We start from the raw sequence: 17,799 nt of genomic DNA on the forward strand, positions 1-17,799 counted from the left end.
TAACATTCCTTGATTTGCTTGTGAGTTTTGGCCGTCCGATCTCAAAGTGGAAATATGTCCTTCCCTCTGTACGCTGCATAGGCCCTCAGCTGGCATACTTGTATATGTGCGCATGCTTGATAGGACGTATGTTTTAGGCTGGATTGTGTGAGCTTCAGGCGCAAGGCATTTGATTAGTCTTTAAGCAGGTCCACTTGCACTGCCCTTTGCACCTGTTCTCCCAGTCCCTACAAAGGTGAGCAAGCAGCTGTTTCTGTAGTGTAGTGGTTATCACGTTAAGGTCCCCGGTTCGAGACCGGGCAGGAACACTCTCTGCTGGCATTTTACACAAAATAGTTTTTTTCCCCTTTTGTCACACACAAATGTAAAGTATGAACTTATTTGCGTTCCCATGGAAATAGCATATGCTCTCAAGAGCTTGAGAAATACACTGGGAAGGCAAGCATCCTCACATGTATTCTGTATATGGGGCCAATAAAAAAATGCACGCGCTTGCATTTTGTGTATGTAATGTTGCAGAGCACAGAGAGGATTTATTTTCCCTACTGCTGGGTATTTGGGTCTCTGGGATCACAGTTGGGTCCGCTCCGTCCTCTGAAATGGTCCATATTAGTTACATAGGTTAGTGTACCAAAGAAATAATACATTTTCATATACAGCTTCTTCATTTCTGTGTTCTGAGGGATTACCAGTTGTAAGAAATGCACGTGCCGGTACAGTGATTCCCTGGCTTTCTCTGGCCCGAGAAAGCTTTTCCTCTGAAGTGGGAACAGAAGTTGGACTGCTTCTGCTGAACTTCCTGAAAGCAGAGCTGGCGGGAGGAGGGACTTTTTGAGTGCTGGGAAAATTTGAGCTGGAAATTTGCATCGGCTGGACAGAGATTGCTTGGAGCAGCCAAAATATAATAACGGCCATGGTGCTCAAGTAAAGCAGAAAGCTTTTAGTATACACCTTTTGCACTCTTGTCAACGAAGCTGGGCTCTGTGAATGCTCACCCTACGCAAGAAAAGAGAACAGACTTTGCTGGTGACCTAAATATATCTCGCCTGATCGAGCACGATCGAGCTCTGAGTGAGCAGCTGTGCAATGGTCATCTTTACCAAAGGGGAGATGCTGCTTTTTCCAGTGTCACGCCCATGCTCTCAGGGCTGGAGGGAGGAGGGCTGCTTTTTGTTTTTACAGGCAAAAGGAAAGGCCCAGCCCTCAGAGCTTCTGCCAATGCAGATCCCAGCAGGTGCAAAATAAAGGCTCTCCCCCACCTTGCCAGCTGCAGATTGATCAGAAGACTGCTAGTCTAGTGTGTTGGGCCACTTTCTCTCTTCTGTGTATCGTCCCCTCTTATTACATAAACAGCATAAGAGGAATAAAGGAAGGAAGGAAGGAAGGAACAGTGTATCGCAAGCACCTTCCACCCTGATGTCAATGGGCCACCAACCTTCGGGATGAGGAGGAGACCTGTGAAGACAGTCAGAGCGTGCCGACTGGGGCATTCATTTGGCTCATACACCGACAAGGCTTTCAGCGGCAGGAACAAACTTCAGGAATAGGCATTCTTGGCCTCGAATCCTAAGGGGGGTGCAAACGCTGAGGACAATTCCGTCAAATGCTCAAAGGACCGTGGCTCGTTGGTCTAGGGGTATGATTCTCTCTTTGGGTGCGAGAGGTCCCGGGTTCAAATCCCGGACGAGCCCAATCAAGGTGGTTAACTTGAGCTCCTATTTTTTGTTTTTTCAATGTTATTTTCATTGGACAGACTCTCTGGTTTTCTCGGTAAGCAGTAGTCGATGAACAATTCACTTCCTGAACCTCTTTGCGTGCCATGTCCTTGCGACAAGCACTTTGTGTTCTCTGTTAGCTCTCAGTAACATTCCTTGATTTGCTTGTGAGTTTTGGCCGTCCGATCTCAAAGTGGAAATATGTCCTTCCCTCTGTACGCTGCATAGGCCCTCAGCTGGCATACTTGTATATGTGCGCATGCTTGATAGGACGTATGTTTTAGGCTGGATTGTGTGAGCTTCAGGCGCAAGGCATTTGATTAGTCTTTAAGCAGGTCCACTTGCACTGCCCTTTGCACCTGTTCTCCCAGTCCCTACAAAGGTGAGCAAGCAGCTGTTTCTGTAGTGTAGTGGTCGCGAAAGGTCCCCGGTTCGAGACCGGGCAGAAACACTCTCTGCTGGCATTTTACACAAAATAGTTTTTTTCCCCTTTTGTCACACACAAATGTAAAGTATGAACTTATTTGCGTTCCCATGGAAATAGCATATGCTCTCAAGAGCTTGAGAAATACACTGGGAAGGCAAGCATCCTCACATGTATTCTGTATATGGGGCCAATAAAAAAATGCACGCGCTTGCATTTTGTGTATGTAATGTTGCAGAGCACAGAGAGGATTTATTTTCCCTACTGCTGGGTATTTGGGTCTCTGGGATCACAGTTGGGTCCGCTCCGTCCTCTGAAATGGTCCATATTAGTTACATAGGTTAGTGTACCAAAGAAATAATACATTTTCATATAAAGCTTCTTCATTTCTGTGTTCTGAGGTATTACCAGTTGTAAGAAATGCACTTGCCGGTACAGTGATTCCCTGGCTTTCTCTGGCCCGAGAAAGCTGTTCCTCTGAAGTGGGAACAGAAGTTGGACTGCTTCTGCTGAACTTCCTGAAAGCAGAGCTGGCGGGAGGAGGGACTTTTTGAGTGCTGGGAAAATTTGAGCTGGAAATTTGCATCGGCTGGACAGAGATTGCTTGGAGCAGCCAAAATATAATAACGGCCATGGCGCTCAAGTAAAGCAGAAAGCTTTTAGTATACACCTTTTGCACTCTTGTCAACGAAGCTGGGCTCTGTGAATGCTCACCCTACGCAAGAAAAGAGAACAGACTTTGCTGGTGACCTAAATATATCTCGCCTGATGAAGCACGATCGAGCTCTGAGTGAGCAGCTGTGCAATGGTCATCTTTACCAAAGGGGAGATGCTGCTTTTTCCAGTGTCACGCCCATGCTCTCAGGGCTGGAGGGAGGAGGGCTGCTTTTTGTTTTTACAGGCAAAAGGAAAGGCCCAGCCCTCAGAGCTTCTGCCAATGCAGATCCCAGCAGGTGCAAAATAAAGGCTCTCCCCCACCTTGCCAGCTGCAGATTGATCAGAAGACTGCTAGTCTAGTGTGTTGGGCCACTTTCTCTCTTCTGTGTATCGTCCCCTCTTATTACATAAACAGCATAAGAGGAATAAAGGAAGGAAGGAAGGAAGGAACAGTGTATCGCAAGCACCTTCCACCCTGATGTCAATGGGCCACCAACCTTCGGGATGAGGAGGAGACCTGTGAAGACAGTCAGAGCGTGCCGACTGGGGCATTCATTTGGCTCATACACCGACAAGGCTTTCAGCGGCAGGAACAAACTTCAGGAATAGGCATTCTTGGCCTCGAATCCTAAGGGGGGTGCAAACGCTGAGGACGATTCCGTCAAATGCGCAAAGGACCGTGGCTCGTTGTTCTAGGGGTATGATTCTCGCTTTGGGTGCGAGAGGTCCCAGGTTCAAATCCCGGACGAGCCCAATCAAGGTGGTTAACTTGAGCTCCTTTTTTTTGTTTTTTCAATGTTATTTTCATTGGACAGACTGGTTTTCTCGGTAAGCAGTAGTCGATGAACAATTCACTTCCTGAACCTCTTTGCGTGCCATGTCCTTGCGACAAGCACTTTGTGTTCTCTGTTAGCTCTCAGTAACATTCCTTGATTTGCTTGTGAGTTTTGGCCGTCCGATCTCAAAGTGGAAATATGTCCTTCCCTCTGTACGCTGCATAGGCCCTCAGCTGGCATACTTGTATATGTGCGCATGCTTGATAGGACGTATGTTTTAGGCTGGATTGTGTGAGCTTCAGGCGCAAGGCATTTGATTAGTCTTTAAGCAGGTCCACTTGCACTGCCCTTTGCACCTGTTCTCCCAGTCCCTACAAAGGTGAGCAAGCAGCTGTTTCTGTAGTGTAGTGGTTATCACGTTCGCCTCACAAGCGAAAGGTCCCCGGTTCGAGACCGGGCAGGAACACTCTCTGCTGGCATTTTACACAAAATAGTTTTTTTCCCCTTTTGTCACACACAAATGTAAAGTATGAACTTATTTGCGTTCCCATGGAAATAGCATATGCTCTCAAGAGCTTGAGAAATACACTGGGAAGGCAAGCATCCTCACATGTATTCTGTATATGGGGCCAATAAAAAAATGCACGCGCTTGCATTTTGTGTATGTAATGTTGCAGAGCACAGAGAGGATTTATTTTCCCTACTGCTGGGTATTTGGGTCTCTGGGATCACAGTTGGGTCCGCTCCGTCCTCTGAAATGGTCCATATTAGTTACATAGGTTAGTGTACCAAAGAAATAATACATTTTCATATACAGCTTCTTCATTTCTGTGTTCTGAGGGATTACCAGTTGTAAGAAATGCACTTGCCGGTACAGGGATTCCCTGGCTTTCTCTGGCCCGAGAAAGCTTTTCCTCTGAAGTGGGAACAGAAGTTGGACTGCTTCTGCTGAACTTCCTGAAAGCAGAGCTGGCGGGAGGAGGGACTTTTTGAGTGCTGGGAAAATTTGAGCTGGAAATTTGCATCGGCTGGACAGAGATTGCTTGGAGCAGCCAAAATATAATAACGGCCATGGCGCTCAAGTAAAGCAGAAAGCTTTTAGTATACACCTTTTGCACTCTTGTCAACGAAGCTGGGCTCTGTGAATGCTCACCCTACGCAAGAAAAGAGAACAGACTTTGCTGGTGACCTAAATATATCTCGCCTGATCGAGCACGATCGAGCTCTGAGTGAGCAGCTGTGCAATGGTCATCTTTACCAAAGGGGAGATGCTGCTTTTTCCAGTGTCACGCCCATGCTCTCAGGGCTGGAGGGAGGAGGGCTGCTTTTTGTTTTTACAGGCAAAAGGAAAGGCCCAGCCCTCAGAGCTTCTGCCAATGCAGATCCCAGCAGGTGCAAAATAAAGGCTCTCCCCCACCTTGCCAGCTGCAGATTGATCAGAAGACTGCTAGTCTAGTGTGTTGGGCCACTTTCTCTCTTCTGTGTATCGTCCCCTCTTATTACATAAACAGCATAAGAGGAATAAAGGAAGGAAGGAAGGAAGGAACAGTGTATCGCAAGCACCTTCCACCCTGATGTCAATGGGCCACCAACCTTCGGGATGAGGAGGAGACCTGTGAAGACAGTCAGAGCGTGCCGACTGGGGCATTCATTTGGCTCATACACCGACAAGGCTTTCAGCGGCAGGAACAAACTTCAGGAATAGGCATTCTTGGCCTCGAATCCTAAGGGGGGTGCAAACGCTGAGGACAATTCCGTCAAATGCTCAAAGGTCCGTGGCTCGTTGGTCTAGGGGTATGATTCTCGCTTTGGGTGCGAGAGGTGCCGGGATCAAATCCCGGACGAGCCCAATCAAGGTGGTTAACTTGAGCTCCTATTTTTTGTTTTTTCAATGTTATTTTCATTGGACAGACTCTCTGGTTTTCTCGGTAAGCAGTAGTCGATGAACAATTCACTTCCTGAACCTCTTTGCGTGCCATGTCCTTGCGACAAGCACTTTGTGTTCTCTGTTAGCTCTCAGTAACATTCCTTGATTTGCTTGTGAGTTTTGCCCGTCCGATCTCAAAGTGGAAATATGTCCTTCCCTCTGTACGCTGCATAGGCCCTCAGCTGGCATACTTGTATATGTGCGCATGCTTGATAGGACGTATGTTTTAGGCTGGATTGTGTGAGCTTCAGGCGCAAGGCATTTGATTAGTCTTTAAGCAGGTCCACTTGCACTGCCCTTTGCACCTGTTCTCCCAGTCCCTACAAAGGTGAGTAAGCAGCTGTTTCTGTAGTGTAGTGGTTATCACGTTCAAGGTCCCCGGTTCGAGACCGGGCAGAAACACTCTCTGCTGGCATTTTACACAAAATAGTTTTTTTCCCCTTTTGTCACACACAAATGTAAAGTATGAACTTATTTGCGTTCCCATGGAAATAGCATATGCTCTCAAGAGCTTGAGAAATACACTGGGAAGGCAAGCATCCTCACATGTATTCTGTATATGGGGCCAATAAAAAATGCACGCGCTTGCATTTTGTGTATGTAATGTTGCAGAGCACAGAGAGGATTTATTTTCCCTACTGCTGGGTATTTGGGTCTCTGGGATCACAGTTGGGTCCGCTCCGTCCTCTGAAATGGTCCATATTAGTTACATAGGTTAGTGTACCAAAGAAATAATACATTTTCATATACAGCTTCTTCATTTCTGTGTTCTGAGGGATTACCAGTTGTAAGAAATGCACTTGCCGGTACAGTGATTCCCTGGCTTTCTCTGGCCCGAGAAAGCTTTTCCTCTGAAGTGGGAACAGAAGTTGGACTGCTTCTGCTGAACTTCCTGAAAGCAGAGCTGGCGGGAGGAGGGACTTTTTGAGTGCTGGGAAAATTTGAGCTGGAAATTTGCATCGGCTGGACAGAGATTGCTTGGAGCAGCCAAAATATAATAACGGTCATGGCGCTCAAGTAAAGCAGAAAGCTTTTAGTATACACCTTTTGCACTCTTGTCAACGAAGCTGGGCTCTCTGAATGCTCACACTACGCAAGAAAAGAGAACAGACTTTGCTGGTGACCTAAATATATCTCGCCTGATCGAGCACGATCGAGCTCTGAGTGAGCAGCTGTGCAATGGTCATCTTTACCAAAGGGGAGATGCTGCTTTTTCCAGTGTCACGCCCATGCTCTCAGGGCTGGAGGGAGGAGGGCTGCTTTTTGTTTTTACAGGCAAAAGGAAAGGCCCAGCCCTCAGAGCTTCTGCCAATGCAGATCCCAGCAGGTGCAAAATAAAGGCTCTCCCCCACCTTGCCAGCTGCAGATTGATCAGAAGACTGCTAGTCTAGTGTGTTGGGCCACTTTCTCTCTTCTGTGTATCGTCCCCTCTTATTACATAAACAGCATAAGAGGAATAAAGGAAGGAAGGAAGGAACAGTGTATCGCAAGCACCTTCCACCCTGATGTCAATGGGCCACCAACCTTCGGGATGAGGAGGAGACCTGTGAAGACAGTCAGAGCGTGCCGACTGGGGCATTCATTTGGCTCATACACCGACAAGGCTTTCAGCGGCAGGAACAAACTTCAGGAATAGGCATTCTTGGCCTCGAATCCTAAGGGGGGTGCAAACGCTGAGGACAATTCCGTCAAATGCTCAAAGGACCGTGGCTCGTTGGTCTAGGGGTATGATTCTCTCTTTGGGTGCGAGAGGTCCCGGGTTCAAATCCCGGACGAGCCCAATCAAGGTGGTTAACTTGAGCTCCTTTTTTTTGTTTTTTCAATGTTATTTTCATTGGACAGACTCTCTGGTTTTCTCGGTAAGCAGTAGTCGATGAACAATTCACTTCCTGAACCTCTTTGCGTGCCATGTCCTTGCGACAAGCACTTTGTGTTCTCTGTTAGCTCTCAGTAACATTCCTTGATTTGCTTGTGAGTTTTGGCCGTCCGATCTCAAAGTGGAAATATGTCCTTCCCTCTGTACGCTGCATAGGCCCTCAGCTGGCATACTTGTATATGTGCGCATGCTTGATAGGACGTATGTTTTAGGCTGGATTGTGTGAGCTTCAGGCGCAAGGCATTTGATTAGTCTTTAAGCAGGTCCACTTGCACTGCCCTTTGCACCTGTTCTCCCAGTCCCTACAAAGGTGAGCAAGCAGCTGTTTCTGTAGTGTAGTGGTCGCGAAAGGTCCCCGGTTCGAGACCGGGCAGAAACACTCTCTGCTGGCATTTTACACAAAATAGTTTTTTTCCCCTTTTGTCACACACAAATGTAAAGTATGAATTTATTTGCGTTCCCATGGAAATAGCATATGCTCTCAAGAGCTTGAGAAATACACTGGGAAGGCAAGCATCCTCACATGTATTCTGTATATGGGGCCAATAAAAAAATGCACGCGCTTGCATTTTGTGTATGTAATGTTGCAGAGCACAGAGAGGATTTATTTTCCCTACTGCTGGCTGGGTATTTGGGTCTCTGGGATCACAGTTGGGTCCGCTCCGTCCTCTGAAATGGTCCATATTAGTTACATAGGTTAGTGTACCAAAGAAATAATACATTTTCATATACAGCTTCTTCATTTCTGTGTTCTGAGGGATTACCAGTTGTAAGAAATGCACTTGCCGGTACAGTGATTCCCTGGCTTTCTCTGGCCCGAGAAAGCTTTTCCTCTGAAGTGGGAACAGAAGTTGGACTGCTTCTGCTGAACTTCCTGAAAGCAGAGCTGGCGGGAGGAGGGACTTTTTGAGTGCTGGGAAAATTTGAGCTGGAAATTTGCATCGGCTGGACAGAGATTGCTTGGAGCAGCCAAAATATAATAACGGCCATGGCGCTCAAGTAAAGCAGAAAGCTTTTAGTATACACCTTTTGCACTCTTGTCAACGAAGCTGGGCTCTGTGAATGCTCACCCTACGCAAGAAAAGAGAACAGACTTTGCTGGTGACCTAAATATATCTCGCCTGATCGAGCACGATCGAGCTCTGAGTGAGCAGCTGTGCAATGGTCATCTTTACCAAAGGGGAGATGCTGCTTTTTCCAGTGTCACGCCCATGCTCTCAGGGCTGGAGGGAGGAGGGCTGCTTTTTGTTTTTACAGGCAAAAGGAAAGGCCCAGCCCTCAGAGCTTCTGCCAATGCAGATCCCAGCAGGTGCAAAATAAAGGCTCTCCCCCACCTTGCCAGCTGCAGATTGATCAGAAGACTGCTAGTCTAGTGTGTTGGGCCACTTTCTCTCTTCTGTGTATCGTCCCCTCTTATTACATAAACAGCATAAGAGGAATAAAGGAAGGAAGGAAGGAAGGAACAGTGTATCGCAAGCACCTTCCACCCTGATGTCAATGGGCCACCAACCTTCGGGATGAGGAGGAGACCTGTGAAGACAGTCAGAGCGTGCCGACTGGGGCATTCATTTGGCTCATACACCGACAAGGCTTTCAGCGGCAGGAACAAACTTCAGGAATAGGCATTCTTGGCCTCGAATCCTAAGGGGGGTGCAAACGCTGAGGACAATTCCGTCAAATGCTCAAAGGTCCGTGGCTCGTTGGTCTAGGGGTATGATTCTCGCTTTGGGGAGCCCAATCAAGGTGGTTAACTTGAGCTCCTATTTTTTGTTTTTTCAATGTTATTTTCATTGGACAGACTCTCTGGTTTTCTCGGTAAGCAGTAGTCGATGAACAATTCACTTCCTGAACCTCTTTGCGTGCCATGTCCTTGCGACAAGCACTTTGTGTTCTCTGTTAGCTCTCAGTAACATTCCTTGATTTGCTTGTGAGTTTTGGCCGTCCGATCTCAAAGTGGAAATATGTCCTTCCCTCTGTACGCTGCATAGGCCCTCAGCTGGCATACTTGTATATGTGCGCATGCTTGATAGGACGTATGTTTTAGGCTGGATTGTGTGAGCTTCAGGCGCAAGGCATTTGATTAGTCTTTAAGCAGGTCCACTTGCACTGCCCTTTGCACCTGTTCTCCCAGTCCCTACAAAGGTGAGCAAGCAGCTGTTTCTGTAGTGTAGTGGTTATCACGTTCGCCTCACAAGCGAAAGGTCCCCGGTTCGAGACCGGGCAGGAACACTCTCTGCTGGCATTTTACACAAAATAGTTTTTTTCCCCTTTTGTCACACACAAATGTAAAGTATGAACTTATTTGCGTTCCCATGGAAATAGCATATGCTCTCAAGAGCTTGAGAAATACACTGGGAAGGCAAGCATCCTCACATGTATTCTGTATATGGGGCCAATAAAAAAATGCACGCGCTTGCATTTTGTGTATGTAATGTTGCAGAGCACAGAGAGGATTTATTTTCCCTACTGCTGGGTATTTGGGTCTCTGGGATCACAGTTGGGTCCGCTCCGTCCTCTGAAATGGTCCATATTAGTTACATAGGTTAGTGTACCAAAGAAATAATACATTTTCATATACAGCTTCTTCATTTCTGTGTTCTGAGGGATTACCAGTTGTAAGAAATGCACTTGCCGGTACAGGGATTCCCTGGCTTTCTCTGGCCCGAGAAAGCTTTTCCTCTGAAGTGGGAACAGAAGTTGGACTGCTTCTGCTGAACTTCCTGAAAGCAGAGCTGGCGGGAGGAGGGACTTTTTGAGTGCTGGGAAAATTTGAGCTGGAAATTTGCATCGGCTGGACAGAGATTGCTTGGAGCAGCCAAAATATAATAACGGCCATGGCGCTCAAGTAAAGCAGAAAGCTTTTAGTATACACCTTTTGCACTCTTGTCAACGAAGCTGGGCTCTGTGAATGCTCACCCTACGCAAGAAAAGAGAACAGACTTTGCTGGTGACCTAAATATATCTCGCCTGATCGAGCACGATCGAGCTCTGAGTGAGCAGCTGTGCAATGGTCATCTTTACCAAAGGGGAGATGCTGCTTTTTCCAGTGTCACGCCCATGCTCTCAGGGCTGGAGGGAGGAGGGCTGCTTTTTGTTTTTACAGGCAAAAGGAAAGGCCCAGCCCTCAGAGCTTCTGCCAATGCAGATCCCAGCAGGTGCAAAATAAAGGCTCTCCCCCACCTTGCCAGCTGCAGATTGATCAGAAGACTGCTAGTCTAGTGTGTTGGGCCACTTTCTCTCTTCTGTGTATCGTCCCCTCTTATTACATAAACAGCATAAGAGGAATAAAGGAAGGAAGGAAGGAAGGAACAGTGTATCGCAAGCACCTTCCACCCTGATGTCAATGGGCCACCAACCTTCGGGATGAGGAGGAGACCTGTGAAGACAGTCAGAGCGTGCCGACTGGGGCATTCATTTGGCTCATACACCGACAAGGCTTTCAGCGGCAGGAACAAACTTCAGGAATAGGCATTCTTGGCCTCGAATCCTAAGGGGGGTGCAAACGCTGAGGACAATTCCGTCAAATGCTCAAAGGTCCGTGGCTCGTTGGTCTAGGGGTATGATTCTCGCTTTGGGTGCGAGAGGTGCCGGGATCAAATCCCGGACGAGCCCAATCAAGGTGGTTAACTTGAGCTCCTATTTTTTGTTTTTTCAATGTTATTTTCATTGGACAGACTCTCTGGTTTTCTCGGTAAGCAGTAGTCGATGAACAATTCACTTCCTGAACCTCTTTGCGTGCCATGTCCTTGCGACAAGCACTTTGTGTTCTCTGTTAGCTCTCAGTAACATTCCTTGATTTGCTTGTGAGTTTTGCCCGTCCGATCTCAAAGTGGAAATATGTCCTTCCCTCTGTACGCTGCATAGGCCCTCAGCTGGCATACTTGTATATGTGCGCATGCTTGATAGGACGTATGTTTTAGGCTGGATTGTGTGAGCTTCAGGCGCAAGGCATTTGATTAGTCTTTAAGCAGGTCCACTTGCACTGCCCTTTGCACCTGTTCTCCCAGTCCCTACAAAGGTGAGTAAGCAGCTGTTTCTGTAGTGTAGTGGTTATCACGTTCAAGGTCCCCGGTTCGAGACCGGGCAGAAACACTCTCTGCTGGCATTTTACACAAAATAGTTTTTTTCCCCTTTTGTCACACACAAATGTAAAGTATGAACTTATTTGCGTTCCCATGGAAATAGCATATGCTCTCAAGAGCTTGAGAAATACACTGGGAAGGCAAGCATCCTCACATGTATTCTGTATATGGGGCCAATAAAAAATGCACGCGCTTGCATTTTGTGTATGTAATGTTGCAGAGCACAGAGAGGATTTATTTTCCCTACTGCTGGGTATTTGGGTCTCTGGGATCACAGTTGGGTCCGCTCCGTCCTCTGAAATGGTCCATATTAGTTACATAGGTTAGTGTACCAAAGAAATAATACATTTTCATATACAGCTTCTTCATTTCTGTGTTCTGAGGGATTACCAGTTGTAAGAAATGCACTTGCCGGTACAGTGATTCCCTGGCTTTCTCTGGCCCGAGAAAGCTTTTCCTCTGAAGTGGGAACAGAAGTTGGACTGCTTCTGCTGAACTTCCTGAAAGCAGAGCTGGCGGGAGGAGGGACTTTTTGAGTGCTGGGAAAATTTGAGCTGGAAATTTGCATCGGCTGGACAGAGATTGCTTGGAGCAGCCAAAATATAATAACGGTCATGGCGCTCAAGTAAAGCAGAAAGCTTTTAGTATACACCTTTTGCACTCTTGTCAACGAAGCTGGGCTCTCTGAATGCTCACACTACGCAAGAAAAGAGAACAGACTTTGCTGGTGACCTAAATATATCTCGCCTGATCGAGCACGATCGAGCTCTGAGTGAGCAGCTGTGCAATGGTCATCTTTACCAAAGGGGAGATGCTGCTTTTTCCAGTGTCACGCCCATGCTCTCAGGGCTGGAGGGAGGAGGGCTGCTTTTTGTTTTTACAGGCAAAAGGAAAGGCCCAGCCCTCAGAGCTTCTGCCAATGCAGATCCCAGCAGGTGCAAAATAAAGGCTCTCCCCCACCTTGCCAGCTGCAGATTGATCAGAAGACTGCTAGTCTAGTGTGTTGGGCCACTTTCTCTCTTCTGTGTATCGTCCCCTCTTATTACATAAACAGCATAAGAGGAATAAAGGAAGGAAGGAAGGAACAGTGTATCGCAAGCACCTTCCACCCTGATGTCAATGGGCCACCAACCTTCGGGATGAGGAGGAGACCTGTGAAGACAGTCAGAGCGTGCCGACTGGGGCATTCATTTGGCTCATACACCGACAAGGCTTTCAGCGGCAGGAACAAACTTCAGGAATAGGCATTCTTGGCCTCGAATCCTAAGGGGGGTGCAAACGCTGAGGACAATTCCGTCAAATGCTCAAAGGACCGTGGCTCGTTGGTCTAGGGGTATGATTCTCTCTTTGGGTGCGAGAGGTCCCGGGTTCAAATCCCGGACGAGCCCAATCAAGGTGGTTAACTTGAGCTCCTTTTTTTTGTTTTTTCAATGTTATTTTCATTGGACAGACTCTCTGGTTTTCTCGGTAAGCAGTAGTCGATGAACAATTCACTTCCTGAACCTCTTTGCGTGCCATGTCCTTGCGACAAGCACTTTGTGTTCTCTGTTAGCTCTCAGTAACATTCCTTGATTTGCTTGTGAGTTTTGGCCGTCCGATCTCAAAGTGGAAATATGTCCTTCCCTCTGTACGCTGCATAGGCCCTCAGCTGGCATACTTGTATATGTGCGCATGCTTGATAGGACGTATGTTTTAGGCTGGATTGTGTGAGCTTCAGGCGCAAGGCATTTGATTAGTCTTTAAGCAGGTCCACTTGCACTGCCCTTTGCACCTGTTCTCCCAGTCCCTACAAAGGTGAGCAAGCAGCTGTTTCTGTAGTGTAGTGGTCGCGAAAGGTCCCCGGTTCGAGACCGGGCAGAAACACTCTCTGCTGGCATTTTACACAAAATAGTTTTTTTCCCCTTTTGTCACACACAAATGTAAAGTATGAATTTATTTGCGTTCCCATGGAAATAGCATATGCTCTCAAGAGCTTGAGAAATACACTGGGAAGGCAAGCATCCTCACATGTATTCTGTATATGGGGCCAATAAAAAAATGCACGCGCTTGCATTTTGTGTATGTAATGTTGCAGAGCACAGAGAGGATTTATTTTCCCTACTGCTGGCTGGGTATTTGGGTCTCTGGGATCACAGTTGGGTCCGCTCCGTCCTCTGAAATGGTCCATATTAGTTACATAGGTTAGTGTACCAAAGAAATAATACATTTTCATATACAGCTTCTTCATTTCTGTGTTCTGAGGGATTACCAGTTGTAAGAAATGCACTTGCCGGTACAGTGATTCCCTGGCTTTCTCTGGCCCGAGAAAGCTTTTCCTCTGAAGTGGGAACAGAAGTTGGACTGCTTCTGCTGAACTTCCTGAAAGCAGAGCTGGCGGGAGGAGGGACTTTTTGAGTGCTGGGAAAATTTGAGCTGGAAATTTGCATCGGCTGGACAGAGATTGCTTGGAGCAGCCAAAATATAATAACGGCCATGGCGCTCAAGTAAAGCAGAAAGCTTTTAGTATACACCTTTTGCACTCTTGTCAACGAAGCTGGGCTCTGTGAATGCTCACCCTACGCAAGAAAAGAGAACAGACTTTGCTGGTGACCTAAATATATCTCGCCTGATCGAGCACGATCGAGCTCTGAGTGAGCAGCTGTGCAATGGTCATCTTTACCAAAGGGGAGATGCTGCTTTTTCCAGTGTCACGCCCATGCTCTCAGGGCTGGAGGGAGGAGGGCTGCTTTTTGTTTTTACAGGCAAAAGGAAAGGCCCAGCCCTCAGAGCTTCTGCCAATGCAGATCCCAGCAGGTGCAAAATAAAGGCTCTCCCCCACCTTGCCAGCTGCAGATTGATCAGAAGACTGCTAGTCTAGTGTGTTGGGCCACTTTCTCTCTTCTGTGTATCGTCCCCTCTTATTACATAAACAGCATAAGAGGAATAAAGGAAGGAAGGAAGGAAGGAACAGTGTATCGCAAGCACCTTCCACCCTGATGTCAATGGGCCACCAACCTTCGGGATGAGGAGGAGACCTGTGAAGACAGTCAGAGCGTGCCGACTGGGGCATTCATTTGGCTCATACACCGACAAGGCTTTCAGCGGCAGGAACAAACTTCAGGAATAGGCATTCTTGGCCTCGAATCCTAAGGGGGGTGCAAACGCTGAGGACAATTCCGTCAAATGCTCAAAGGTCCGTGGCTCGTTGGTCTAGGGGTATGATTCTCGCTTTGGGGAGCCCAATCAAGGTGGTTAACTTGAGCTCCTATTTTTTGTTTTTTCAATGTTATTTTCATTGGACAGACTCTCTGGTTTTCTCGGTAAGCAGTAGTCGATGAACAATTCACTTCCTGAACCTCTTTGCGTGCCATGTCCTTGCGACAAGCACTTTGTGTTCTCTGTTAGCTCTCAGTAACATTCCTTGATTTGCTTGTGAGTTTTGGCCGTCCGATCTCAAAGTGGAAATATGTCCTTCCCTCTGTACGCTGCATAGGCCCTCAGCTGGCATACTTGTATATGTGCGCATGCTTGATAGGACGTATGTTTTAGGCTGGATTGTGTGAGCTTCAGGCGCAAGGCATTTGATTAGTCTTTAAGCAGGTCCACTTGCACTGCCCTTTGCACCTGTTCTCCCAGTCCCTACAAAGGTGAGTAAGCAGCTGTTTCTGTAGTGTAGTGGTTATCACGTTCGCCTCACACGCGAAAGGTCGAGACCGGGCAGAAACACTCTCTGCTGGCATTTTACACAAAATAGTTTTTTTCCCCTTTTGTCACACACAAATGTAAAGTATGAACTTATTTGCGTTCCCATGGAAATAGCATATGCTCTCAAGAGCTTGAGAAATACACTGGGAAGGCAAGCATCCTCACATGTATTCTGTATATGGGGCCAATAAAAAAATGCACGCGCTTGCATTTTGTGTATGTAATGTTGCAGAGCACAGAGAGGATTTATTTTCCCTACTGCTGGGTATTTGGGTCTCTGGGATCACAGTTGGGTCCGCTCCGTCCTCTGAAATGGTCCATATTAGTTACATAGGTTAGTGTACCAAAGAAATAATACATTTTCATATACAGCTTCTTCATTTCTGTGTTCTGAGGGATTACCAGTTGTAAGAAATGCACTTGCCGGTACAGTGATTCCCTGGCTTTCTCTGGCCCGAGAAAGCTTTTCCTCTGAAGTGGGAACAGAAGTTGGACTGCTTCTGCTGAACTTCCTGAAAGCAGAGCTGGCGGGAGGAGGGACTTTTTGAGTGCTGGGAAAATTTGAGCTGGAAATTTGCATCGGCTGGACAGAGATTGCTTGGAGCAGCCAAAATATAATAACGGCCATGGCGCTCAAGTAAAGCAGAAAGCTTTTAGTATACACCTTTTGCACTCTTGTCAACGAAGCTGGGCTCTGTGAATGCTCACCCTACGCAAGAAAAGAGAACAGACTTTGCTGGTGACCTAAATATATCTCGCCTGATCGAGCACGATCGAGCTCTGAGTGAGCAGCTGTGCAATGGTCATCTTTACCAAAGGGGAGATGCTGCTTTTTCCAGTGTCACGCCCATGCTCTCAGGGCTGGAGGGAGGAGGGCTGCTTTTTGTTTTTACAGGCAAAAGGAAAGGCCCAGCCCTCAGAGCTTCTGCCAATGCAGATCCCAGCAGGTGCAAAATAAAGGCTCTCCCCCACCTTGCTGTTGGGGGTCTCTGGGTGCCCCCGCTGCGTGCCCGCGAGCCCATGCGCGCACAGACTAGACACCCACACGTCTGTACGCTTCGGGCTCCCCGGTCGCTCTGACGCGGCCGGGAACGCCCCGTTTATTTAAGGCGCACGCGGCGACGTGCAACGTCACGCCGCCGCGTGCGTACCCCTTCACGGGGCGGCACCACACTCCTCCTTTTTCCCAGGAGGAACAACAACAAACAAACACATCAAACATGTCACTGCACACACTGTCAGTTGTGAACTCACAAAACCCCAGGCCCCCTTTTATTAACAGCCTCCCGGATCCCCTTCACTCCGGAACACAGTCAATCGGCCCCAGCACGTAGTCTCCGAGGTAGGCAGGTCTCCCTCGCCCAGCCCTCTGGGGGTACCTCCCACCTACCTCCGTCGCCGGACTCCCGGCCGCTCCAGTGTCTCGTGCTGGTGACCCCACGCATTCCCCCCGGGGGGTGTCATCGTCCGGGAGGACCGTCTCATCTGGGTCAGGCGGGAGTTCAGTCCGAGAGTCCCCCAGTTTCTTGAAGAAACTCACATTCCGGGTGACGGCCGACTTCCCATCCGATGCCGTCACCATCGACCCCTTCACTGCCACTACGTCCAGCGGCTCGGGTTCATATGGAAGCGAGAGTTTCCCATGGGGATGCCGATTCCTAATCAGCACTTCGTCGCCCGGTTCCAGCCGCTGCGGACGAAGACCCCTCCGTATGTTTTCCTGATGGGTCCTTGCCAGTCGCTCCGCTTCCACCCTTTGGTCGTCTATTACACCGGGTACCTTCTCCTGCACCTCCGGGAGGAGACCCCGGGGGCACCTGCGGAATAGAGCCTCAGCCGGGGCCACCCCAGTTGAAGCATGGGGGGTAGTGCGGTATACTCTCAGGAACTGGTACAGCGCCCGCTGGAGAGGCTGGCCTTGTCCCTGAGCTATCCGGAAAGTCTTGTTTAATGTCCTCATCAGCCTTTCTGCGTCCCCGTTCGCGCGGGGCCACAATGGGGACACCTTTCGGTGGGCCACTCCACAGCTCTCGAGAAATTCCGAGAACCTCGCGCTCTGGAATGGGGATCCATTGTCCGAGCACAGGGTCATGGGGAACCCATGGGTGGCAAAGATTTTCTCCACAGCACCCACCACGTGCTCAAATGCCACCGACTCAACGAATTCCACCTCCGGGTATCGCGAGTACTCATCGACGATGGCTAGGAAGTGAGTACCCACGGCTGTGGATCCGAAGTCCGCATGCACGACTTCCCACGGGCGGGTCCCCCGTGGCATTACCTCGATCTCGGGCTCCCGTTGTACAGGGGAAGCCGCCTGGCACCATACGCAGGCCGCTATGAAGTCGTCCACCTTCCTCTCCAGCTCGGGGAACCACACCTTCAGCCTCAACCTCGCCTTCGTTTTGGCGGCCCCTTGGTGTCCCTGGTGTGCCAGGTTGATGACCTCGTGGACCTTGGAGCCCGGCACCACCAGGCGATCACCCCGCAGCAGCAGACCCGACTCCGTGAAGGACAGTTCATCCCTCACCTTCCAGAGTTGCTCGAGGGTCACCTTGGCCTCTTGAGTGCGCCCGGCCACCAACTCCAGCACGGCCTTCCAGGACCCCGATTGCATCGAGCTTCTCAGGATGCGGAAGCATTCGTCATTGGCTGCTG

The 17,799-nt window shown here is 48.6% G+C and overlaps 2 non-coding genes across 2 annotated transcripts; both read left to right on the forward strand.

Moving 5' to 3' along the window:
* The first annotated feature begins 3,965 nt into the window (after positions 1-3,965).
* Positions 3,966-4,038, forward strand: TRNAV-CAC (transfer RNA valine (anticodon CAC)). The gene has a single exon. It is a non-coding gene; the product is annotated as a tRNA-Val (tRNA).
* Positions 4,039-9,531: 5,493 nt separating this feature from the next.
* On the forward strand, positions 9,532-9,604 carry TRNAV-CAC (transfer RNA valine (anticodon CAC)). The gene has a single exon. It is a non-coding gene; the product is annotated as a tRNA-Val (tRNA).
* Positions 9,605-17,799: the final 8,195 nt, after the last annotated feature.

Source organism: Ambystoma mexicanum, chromosome 2q (assembly GCF_040938575.1).
Source record: "Ambystoma mexicanum isolate Mex_15411 chromosome 2q, UKY_AmexF1_1, whole genome shotgun sequence".
NCBI classification, from domain to species: Eukaryota; Metazoa; Chordata; class Amphibia; order Caudata; family Ambystomatidae; genus Ambystoma; species Ambystoma mexicanum.